Source organism: Scatophagus argus, chromosome 9 (assembly GCF_020382885.2).
Source record: "Scatophagus argus isolate fScaArg1 chromosome 9, fScaArg1.pri, whole genome shotgun sequence".
NCBI classification, from domain to species: Eukaryota; Metazoa; Chordata; class Actinopteri; family Scatophagidae; genus Scatophagus; species Scatophagus argus.
This window is the reverse complement of record NC_058501.1, coordinates 5265942-5277249: the sequence shown is the minus strand read 5'-3', so window position 1 is coordinate 5277249 and position 11308 is coordinate 5265942. Positions and strand designations below refer to the sequence as shown.

The following is an 11308-nucleotide window of genomic DNA, read 5'->3' as shown; positions in this document are numbered from 1 at the left end:
ATTGACCCACTGTCAGGCTGGCTGTGTGTGTATGTGTGGCTCGCGCGTCTTGTTTTTCTTTCAGGGTATCCAGGGTTGATTAAAGCTAATGACGCAGGGCCTTCTCAGCCTCTTGCTTCTGTTCCAGCGCCACATAATTAGGACTGAGAGAAGGATGGTCTAATCAGACAACTGTAGTTTGATTCTACAGTTTGTGAATGCCATTCAAACCGCAGTCTCTCAACCTTTGACTTCTGCGTGGCCTGTCAGTCTGAACAGCGGTGAACAAAGCACATGGGTCTTTTAATGCCTGCCTCTTCTGGGAAATCAAAGACAACTCATTCCATCAAAGATTTAGACAAAACGATTTGCCACAGTAACAGAAAAAAAACTCTGATGATGCTTGATGTCCTTGAAGATCAGACTTAAAGTTGGTATTTGTAGTTTGTCCCTTGAATTATAGGTGCAGGGTCCAAGGCTTTTCACATCTCTGATGGTTGCCCTATTTTGTTCATATTGACCTTTATATAGTAATAGTAGTAGTAGTATAATTTGAATGATCTTTGGTATCAGCATGATCCCTTAAATACTGCTATAATAATTTGTTTATGTTTAGAAATGTTTGTAAGAAATCCGATCTCAAGAAGGACAAAGGACACCTTAACATCATGTTAAGTTGTCCTTTAGAACCCACAAAACAAGAAGAAAATGTTCTTTACGGTTTATTTCTTTGGACACTCTACTCTTCTAATTACATATTACACAAACATTCTCTGTCCTTAAGCCACATGTGACATCTTCACACTCCCAGTGCACAGCGATGAACAACCATTCCTGCAAGCCAGGTCACCTTGACACCAACTTTGCCATTTGTGCCATGTCTGGAGGCAGCAGCCATTTTTAAGGTGTTGCTCCCCCCTCCCCCCAACCCTGACATTCAGCAGTCTCACACAGTGTATTTCATGCCTAGTTACAGGGCACCTATCCAAAACAGCAGATATAGCACAGAGCATCCATTAAAAGGGAGAGCAGAGCAGAGTCTGAGAGCAAATAATAACCTCTTATTTTGATATTTCTCGCATGTCTCTGCTCCCATATTCTCCCCGGCCAGTTCTTTCCCATACAATGCTTTTCGCTTTGGCTCTCTGCTTGATCTCAAGCCCTGAAAGTTAATTCCTTAAAAATATCACAGAATAATCACATGTAAGCATCAACATACACACACAGGAGACTTTATTACTTGTGCATCAAATCAAATTGTAACTGATATAGAAGGGCAGGCAAATAAAAAGCCATTTCCTGTTTGTCCCATCTGTTTTGTCACATAGAGCAGGTTAAGTGGGTGACATTTCCGCACTGGGCTTTTTGTATCACCAAAGGCCATCACCAAATTGTGCTGGGGCATTCATATCTCACAACGTGGTGCCTTGACTTTATTAAATCTACCTGAATGGTGGTGTGATGTTCCAGTGCACCAGCTCAAAGGGAAATCCTGTGTTAAACAGAAGATATGGTTTTTATCCACTCTAGTAGGAAGGCTCACGAGATGTCATTGTTAGTCGCAAATCTGTCCACTATTTTACTCAACAAATATCTCAACAATTAGCATATTGAATAGATTGCCAAAACATTTTGTACAGAAATTGGGTTATCATTTGTGGTTTCTACCTAAGTTATGGACTACCACTTGAAGGCTTGCCATAAGATTTCATCCAACTATTCATATTCCTGTCAGAATGTATTGTAATGCATTTTGCTGGTCTACTGACTCATCAGACTACTGACTCGTCACCAGGACAATATTTTAATTTGTCTTTGGTTTGAGGCCAAATATTTGCAAAACTACAGACATTCCCATTAGCTATAGGCTAAACTTAGTGGTTATTTTCAGTTTGCAAATGTTAGTATGCTAACATAAGTTAAATAAGAGGGTGAGCACACGACATTACACCTGATGATGTCACATCTGTGTCATATTTTTTACATCATAATTAGCAGCAGTCAGGTAGGACAAAACATTTATGTCTAACCTCAATGTGTAATTCCAAGATGAAGACACAGTGTGAGCAAGTGTCAACATTGTGGTGGCAACATGGTGTTAATTGGTGTAATTATGTTGGCAGTTACATCTGAATAAAATCCAGTATTGACTCTATAGAATTAGTTCATCTAATTTGATTTCATTATTTTCCAATCATTCATTACAACACGGCACAAAAGCAGTCACATATTAAAATAATATTTTTTGTAAACTTTCAGGCTGTTTTATTCAGGCCACTGAAACACAAAATACATATATGCATATATTTTATTTTGCATTCTTTTAAAAAATGTAGTTACTTGTTTTTCAATATATACAATCCAAATTCTAAAGAAGTTGTGACACTACATAAAATATACATAAAAGCACATAATGGGATTATTTGCAAATTTGCAACAAATCTCAAGGGCTGTCTTCTTTCATTTGTGCAACATTATAAAAGTCAGGGACATCTTGTCTCAAAAAATGCAGAAAATGAGCTCATGCATCTGTTACTTCCAGGCTGGATTAATGAAATTCCCTATTATCAGGCTTCTCCAATAAGTCTCTAAAGACTCTCCAGCTAAACCAGAATGCTGCTGCACGTGTACTCACAAGAACTAGCATAAGAGATCATATTCCTTCCATACTGATTTCTCTGCACAGACTCCTTGTAAAATCCAGAATAGAATTTAAAATCCTTTTCCTTACAAATGAAGCCCTTAATGGTCAGGCACATTATATCTTAAAGAGCTTATGGTCCCCATTACTTGAGTGGAACATTATGCTTTCAGGGTGCAGGGTCTCTAAAAGTAGAATTGGAGTTTTTAGTTATCAAGCTTCTCTTCTGTGGAACTGTCTTCCAATTTCAGTCAGGGAGGCAGACACCCTCTCAACATTTAAGAGTAGACTTAAAGCTTTCTTTTTTTGATACAGCTCATAGACACTGCCTTAGGCAAGCCTCTTTGTATGCTGCTATAGGCCTGAACTGCCGGGGGATCTCCCATGATGCACTGAGGTCCTCTCTCCTTCTCTAATTCTCCTTCTGTACATAATCACGTCCTAATAATGGATGTTACTAACTTAGCTTCTCTGTACTTTCTTGTCTCCTGGTTGGACCTCCTGTTGTGGTCCTGCTTGATGTCCACCATTATTTTTGTTAGTCATATTTCTGTTATTATTGCTGTTGTTATTATTGTTGTTGCTGTGCAACTATGTTGTGTTAAAAGACAGTTTCTTTCCACCACTGTCACCGAGTGCTTGCTCATGGGGGAATGTTGAATCTCTGTATATTAAAGACCTGCTCTGTTTGGAATGTGTTATGAAATAACTTCTGATGTGATTTTGCTTGACTTGACTTAACTTATCGGTCCTCAGTGATACTTGGATGGTATCTTGTCCCATTCAGAGCCAATATCATCCGAGCTAGTGTTGTCATGTGCATGTTTCAGTGCTGCCTTTAAGTGCTGCTTTAAGGTGAGAGTATATAGAATGGTATTACTAAGGATTTTGGCATAGCTGTGTGCAATGCAATTGACAAACGAGTGGTGACAGTGACAGAAAATGAAAGTATACTAGTATACTTGACCCCAAAAATGGCAGCACCAACCCAAAATGCTGTGATTCCTTTTCCCAGTTAGTTAAAAATGAAGACTGAATGTTTATTCCAACACATACGAGGTCAGACTGGCCATTTTATATGATCCCAGCAGGAGGCTTAAAGTCATGCAAGTTTTCGCTGATATTCAAGCTTTATGTAACTCAGATAAGAGATTCACACTTACTAAACTCACTAAATCTCAAATCAAATTCATTTGTGTAAGACTGTTTACAGTTTTATCATGAAAAATCACACATGCACACACAAACACATTAAATGTTATTGCTGCAATGAAGTGCCTCTTTAACTAATTTTGTGATTAATGGATTCTCTGATCCATGAAAAGGCTTATATTGTGAATTTGTGGAGTGAAGAATAGCAAATATCTTGATTGGCGTTTTTCGGGTCTATATGTGATTCAGTTTGAAAAGGTATACGGAGGTCCCTCCTTTGACAAAGCGAGCTATTTCTGAGGAAACGCACTGTCTCCTTCATTTATTTATGAGCGAGCTCTGGGGTGTTCAGGAGGGTAGGTATCACAGGCATCACTCTTCAGCCCTCAGTCTTCAGACTCCATGTGGCGGTCATTGATTTTGGCCCCTCGCTGCTGAAGTGCGCTATCAATCAATACAGTAACAAGTCTTCATTTATACTTGAGAAATGCAGTTTCCAACTCAGTGGGCACGAAGTCTAGGTGTTGTCCGTGTGTTCGAGAGAGAGGCACTGTTCTGCATTTGGCCTTGGACCCCATCTGCCCAGAAACTGATACATAACTATACATCGTGATCATGGCACAATAACACATGCATAAATATAACATATGATATAATACAGACGCCACCGTGAACACAAATGCGTGGTTTTCACATGTTCACGTGGGTGTTTTTCTGCAACCTATGGTCCCAACAATGACCCAGTTTGGTATCTTTATTGTGTTTTCTCCTTTACACCCACAGTGACAACTTTATAGTGTAAGAGGGCAGTCCCTTGCTGAGGAAGCAGCGGTTTATATCAGACGTTGTTTTCACAAGGCCGCACATTTAACGGAAAGCAACTGCTCAATGTGTACTCAGTTCATCACTGGCAAGGATGTTTTTTGTAGACTTGTATAGACATGATTTCGTAGAGTTAAACTATTTGCTGGTGGTCATAACATTCACAGTGATGCTGCCTTTAATGCAGATATAATAGTCCATAAAGCCTTTCCATGAACTGATGGTGTGCCATTTAGCCAACTGGGCATTCTGTTTATTCTGCATTTAGGTTCTAACTCTTGCTGCTGATAATGAGTCTGTGTCTGAGTAATTCATAAACATATCACTAAATACAGCTTAGAAATCCCCTTTTGCTCTTTAATTTATCTCCTGCTGTTCAAATAGTATTCTGTCTGGGCAAGTGAGTGACAGTTTTTATATCCACTGGTGTCACATTAAATTTCAATAGGTACTTTTACCGTGTCAGTGGTTTAGAGGAAGTTGATAGAGTTCTTTTACCATTTAGCATTAGAATATACCAGTATGTCTACAAAGGGTCAGTTGACTGTACCTTTTTATCCCATTTCCATAATAGTTCTGAAGGGACTTGCTGTTATTTGTGAATCATCCTTTAAACATGGATGGATTTAATGTTTACTGATGAAGCATTAAATCTGTTGAGTCATAGAGGCAACAAATATCACAAATAGGGAACTCAATAAAATCAAATGTATAAATGCAAAGAGGTCAATGATTTAATGTGAATGGTTTTGATAATAATGAAAATCAATGGGTCAAGCTCCCTTAATATCTGATTACATGGACTCAGCAGCTGTGGTTCACTTTATTTCAGTTTTCTTATCTGGATTATTGTGGCATCGTGTCTACCCACTACTGCATGGCCTCAATTAACCGTTTTTCTCTTTGAGTGAAATTAATTCTCTGGCTTACTCTTCAAATCAGATCAACTGTTTCAAATATTCAAGCCCTGTCAGGTCAAATGTTTATGTGCTATATGTGAACGTTGTTACTGTATGTTGGCCATACATTTACTGTACACTGCAGATTGGCCATGTGTTTCAAGACATTTTCATGTTAAGTAAAGGTTAAATAAAAACACACAAACTTATCAAATTGGATGATTCTACCCTGAAACATCCATTTGGAATAAATATGAAATACACAATGTTTATGTTTCAGCATGAGACTTCCATGAGGTTTAATGCTAAATAAATGTAAGGACAGGTGAAACCTCTCCAGATTATGGGGTCACTTGCAGGGGCTCAACAGACAGAAAAACTGAGTTAAAATGCTGATTAAATGGCTGCACCCCTGCTGTTTCACTCCATTTCCACGTACTAGTTCCACATTTATTTCCATCCTTTACTGCAACTACTGTATCATTCTCATCCCTGCAGTACATCCCGGGATGAGCCCCCCGTCTCACCACCACCACCCCTCGCTTTGCTGGGACGCCTGCTTGGTATGGTCCGTTCCTCCCCTACAATACGTCTCAGCGATGGTAGTTTCTATTGGGAGAAGGTCAAATGACTCCGCATGTCTGCTTCTGTGTACATTCCCGCGATGGTGCACGCCTGATGAAGAAACACTTCCAGCATTAAACCGTGTGTCCGAATATATTTGCGAGCATCTGAAGCGGTTCCTCGCTTTATCTCCTTCTGAAAGTAAGTAGTAATGTGCAGCCGTGTGTTTGTTATTTCCGAAACGGTTCACCCATCTTAAATTTTGATGTGGCCGGATCAGTCATTTCCTTATAAAGGTTTAATGTTTGTAAAGTGTTGTGTTTCCGTCCAGCTGGTGCAGCTCAGGAGCCCGGATGGTTTAAAAATAGTTCTTTAAGGACGCTGGTTCTTGTGATGCCTGCAGACGGTGCAGGTGAAATTCAGGTGAAGGGTCGCTGTACTTCTTCCTAAACTCGACATTCCGTAGTCTTTATGTTTAATCATAGTGATACAAACATCGAGAAGTCGCTTATGTCTCTTACCATTAGCATTAAGTAATATCATCAGTCATTTCTCTGTTCCCCAAGATTGGCGACTAAATATCCCAGCAAAAGTGCGTTGGGACTCCCTGCAGAAATATGATAGAAACATTTTGACGAACCAGAGTAAAATAAAGAGAGCACTGAGTGCAGTAAGGTCACTGTAGAAATGTAACACAGTATTATAGAGGTAAAAAGACAAACATAAAGCACATAAAAATAGGCCTGTCAGAAATTGATAAGTCCGTCGTCAGCTCTGAATTGTTTATGTAAAATAGCATTTGTTATCGTGAGTTGATGATTAAATGTTTACTTTCTTTGATGTGTGGCATCTGAGGTCAGTGTTAATGTGGGCGTGTGGAAAGTTCGCTCCTCAGCAACTAGAAAGCTCTGAGGAAGGGAGAATTAATGAAGTGAGTCATCAGAGTCAGCCCAAAACTCCCCCCTGCAGAGTAGCATGTGGCTAAGCCTATTACACCATTGCATAATGCAATAAGGTATAGCCCCATAAGGTGCACACTGATCTGCCTCTGGGGTAGATGGTGGGGGAGCCTGCATATTGTCCAGGCTCCTTAAGCTCTTATTATAGAAGCTTAATGAAACATATCAGTCCAGAGAGGGGTCAGCATGTTCAGATACTGTGTTGCTGTCCAGAGACGCACCATGCTTTCCTCATAGACTCTGTGGTTTGCTCAGGGTCTGTGATGTGTTCAAGGTCAATTCAAAGAAAAGTGAGTTGGAGGAGTGGAGGATCTGACAGGTGTTACATGACATGTTCATGGAAATGTGTCACGATATGACTCAAGATGATCGCAACCAACTAGTTGATTAACCTGCCAGGTATTTACTGGCAGGTTTTGTAAAATTTTGGAAGAATGATTAAAAAAAAAACATAAACTTTGAGGTAATGTTCAAATTGCTGGTTTTATCCATCTAATACTAGTCATAACTATTCAGATGCTGGAACTCAATAAATAGAATTTGAAATTTTTGCTTAAAAAGTGACTCAACAATTACTAGATTGTCAAAATAGTTGACAGTTTTCTGTCAGTCGTCTAGTTAATCGGCTGGTTAATCGACTTGTTTCAACTGTAGTAATTTCCCTAATCAACTAGTAGTTTCCAAACTGAAATTTGAACTAATCTTATGAAATTATTATCCACTTGTCGATAATTTTTCATGTTAGAGAAAACAAGAATCATCCCTGCTGTCGCTACTGTAACGGATGGCTGTGACGGACAGGCTGTGTTTCCGTCACTTCAGAAGACGTGTATTTCCTGCAGACATACCCTAACCATAACCATATTAGCACTGCTTGCCTAACTCGTACCCCAACCTGAAACCAATTCTTTACCCTAAAATGTAACAGTTTACATTATGGAGACTTATGTTTTTATCCCCAGAAGGAAGGTGAGCCCCCTGCGAATGTGACTGTGTGAACACATTTATGTCCCCACAACATGAGTAATACACATCCACACATACACTCACACACACACACACACGTTGAATGATGACTCTCATGATCAAATTATGCATGGTCCTGCTGGTTTTGATTAATCCTTCACCCTGCCATCATCAGTGAGTGCTTGCTGTTACTAATTGATTACTGCATTGAGATTCATTTTGATGAAACTGAACTAAAGTCACTTAGTAGATACTGTTATATACGTGTTATTTTAAAAAGAAACAAATTCAATTAGTAGACCTTTATTAAAAGTGCATTTCAAGTAACTCCTACTGCGCTTTCATGCTTTTGATGCTTTGTGTTTGTGCTGTACAAGATGAGGCTTGATCAAGATAGCTCAGACCAAATTCTGTATCGCTCAGACTCATCTGTGAAAGGCTTTAAAGTCATGTGGTGTTTTAACAGCTGCAACTATCTCATCTGTCTCTGCAACCTCATTAATGGTCGCATGCATGCGCACACATGCACATACACACTCTCACGCACACACACACAGAGACACACACAGCAGGTAGAGACGAGAACCTCTGTGCTACCCCGAGGAACACAGACAAGCCCAGAATCACTGACATCAGATCTGACTTGTTGCCAGGCAGAGTGGTTCCTGAAAACACACTTTATGAAAAATTAGCAGTAAGTGCTGCTGCTGTTTTTTACACTCAGTGAGGTGTTTCCTGTGATGATGTAAAGTAGAAGCTGGTTTTATGTTGAGCCGCTGCTATTTGACCTTCCATTATATGAAAGTAAATCTATGTTTCTGTATAACCTTGAGTGGTTCCATGGGGATTCTGTCCTCTTGAAGTAGTACTACAGCTTCATGTAAAAATGACTGATCCTACAGTAATGTTCTCTGAGTCCTTAAGGGTTCTCCTTTGTTCTGTCATAGTGCCATGAAGCCAGTGAGGACTAGTTATTGTATGTATTAGTAATACATATGGTTCTCCAGTGGTTCTTTGAGAGCTGTTAAATCAAACGGACCAGAGGGAGCCACCATCACTGGTGGAGACAGAGCCTTAAATCTAGCTTTGCAACTGGCTGGTGTTAATCCACGTCCAAACCCTACTTAAACTGACTGGAAGCTGTTGCAGTGAAAAAGAATGAAGAAACGTTTGAGGCTGAGTGATGCTGTGTGGTGCCATGCGAGAAAATTAATCTTAAATAATAAATCTCTAAAAGAGGTTTTTGTCTGCAACCAAACTCACTTTCCCTGTGATCATGGGCCAATGTTTTGACTCTATTAGGTGCTGTATTCAGTCCTCATAAGAACCTTGACTTGCTCAGTTTCATAATGTACAGGCCAAGAAACTATGCAGTATAAGCACCTTGCTTGATTTATGAAGTATGTTGAAATGAATGACCAAATGGTCATTCATAACTACTCATAAATTGCAGACTCAGAAAGTAGATGGATTATTTCTGTACCTTACATTGCTTTTGAAGAGACAATGCATGCTTTTTACCTAGTTTTCTGAATTTTCTGCAATAGCCAATTGAATAAAATGGGGGAAAAAAGTCCAATTAACTGATAAACTGGAATCATTCAGCCCAGTTAAAGGTGCCCAATGGAGCTCTCCTGTAAACAAAGCTTATCTTTACATTCAGCATGAATTACAAAAACTCATTATGTTTATCCTTGAGCTCCATATCAAGCGCATTTCCCTCCTTATGAAAGAGCCCATTTATTTATTTGGTTTTAGTTATTTTAAATCTGCATTGTTACATTTATGTTTACTGGCTTGCAGTCGTCTTCTTCGTGGTCTTTGCTGTCACAGTTCTGCATTCTTGGTGCATCACTGCCACCTGTAGATGGGTGAACCAAACCTCCACAGGTTACCTTTAATGTCTCCAGCACAGCGAATATGTTAAGAGTTTCTTTTTATTAACTGATTTATTGTTTGGTCTATCAAGCACCAAAAAAGAGAGAGTTCAGTTTATTAGATCATAGTTTATTAATTTTATTATATAAAACAGACAAAACATTTTGACTGGGGAAATTTTGAATTTTTGCTTGAAACAAAAAGTCAGTTAATTGCCAAAATGGCTTTCAATTAATTTTAATTCATTCTGAATTAATCCAGTAATAATTGCAGCACTACCTACAATGATGTCATTGTTCAAGACTCACTTATGTTAATGTAGAGCGGAGCAAAATAAATGTCCCCTGGTATTGTCAAGCAGTTTCATGGGCCTTTGAATTTGGTGCCTGTGCCAGCACTAAAACTGCTAGATTTATTTAGCTTTTATTTCTTTATTTTCATTTTGTTTTGCAAAATTCACAGGCTGTGCTGGTTGGCATAACAGAGTGTGTGGTGTTGCAAAACACTGATAGAGAGGGACAGACAGGGAGGGGGGAGATGGGATGGTCTTGAATCCACAAGAAAGCAATTAGATAATGACAAGGCCAGTGACACAGTGATTTGTTGCCTTCTGTTGTAATGCAATTCCAGGAATCCAGATGAAAATTAATTTTAAGGCTTCCTAGAAATATGGTCTTCCATTATGTTGCTTTATGGGTCCATATCAGCTTGAGACAGTGTTTACAAAGATGCGCTAGAGATTCCCAGACAGGTTTGATGGCGCTGTGATGCTTTACATGTTTGTTTTTCAGGAATGACTTGTGTTTACACGTAGGAGTGTTGATCTGGGGTCACAGAAAAAGCTCCGGTTCTACATAATGATTTTACTTTGTATCTAAAAAAAGCTGTGATCATGCATCCAGACTGTAGGCTATAAAAAAAAACACGCCCCCCTGGCCCTCCCTCATTTTGGTATAAATACCCTGAGGAATGTTTTGTTTTCTCCCTCCTCTCGGTGTGATTTTCATCTCTTTTGTCTGGCTTCCTAACTGTTATCCTGCCGTCTAATGATGATAATCTCAAAAGAGACTTAAGGAGGATAAACGTCCTCAGCTGTCCTCTTAAAAAAAGAACAGGTGAACAATGGAGGACCTACTCTAGCAGTGGATGTAGCTTACATGTTAGCGGGGCGTGCTTGGTCTGGGTCCATAATAGCTTTACCCTACGTACAGTAAACAGTGCCATGGGACTGGTTGGAGGATTACAGAGGATTTGCCATGCTAAGCCACAGGAACCCAGCCCAGTGACCCCCTCATGTCTCCTCCTCCCCTGAGCACAGCAACAAACCACCATCATCTTCTCTCTCCTCCCAGTCTACTTGGCCCACGACGCATCAGCGGACAACCATGCGACCCAAATCACTGATTATATAGACAGGATAAAGGATGAGCAGAGGCAGTCTTTGGATA

At 39.6% G+C, this 11308-nt stretch overlaps 1 protein-coding gene across 4 annotated transcripts in view; it reads left to right on the top strand.

The window, feature by feature from the left end:
• The first annotated feature begins 6094 nt into the window (after nucleotides 1–6094).
• The window catches only part of oxr1a (oxidation resistance 1a), a 149259-nt gene continuing 144045 nt past the window's right edge, over nucleotides 6095–11308 (top strand). For 2 of the 4 annotated variants that reach the window (XM_046399720.1, XM_046399719.1), the window contains exon 1: nucleotides 6095–6258. The gene's annotated coding sequence lies outside the window, so the exon portion shown is untranslated. The remainder of the gene's footprint in view (nucleotides 6259–11308) is intronic. The other 2 variants (XM_046399717.1, XM_046399716.1) reach the window with 1 other exon arrangement.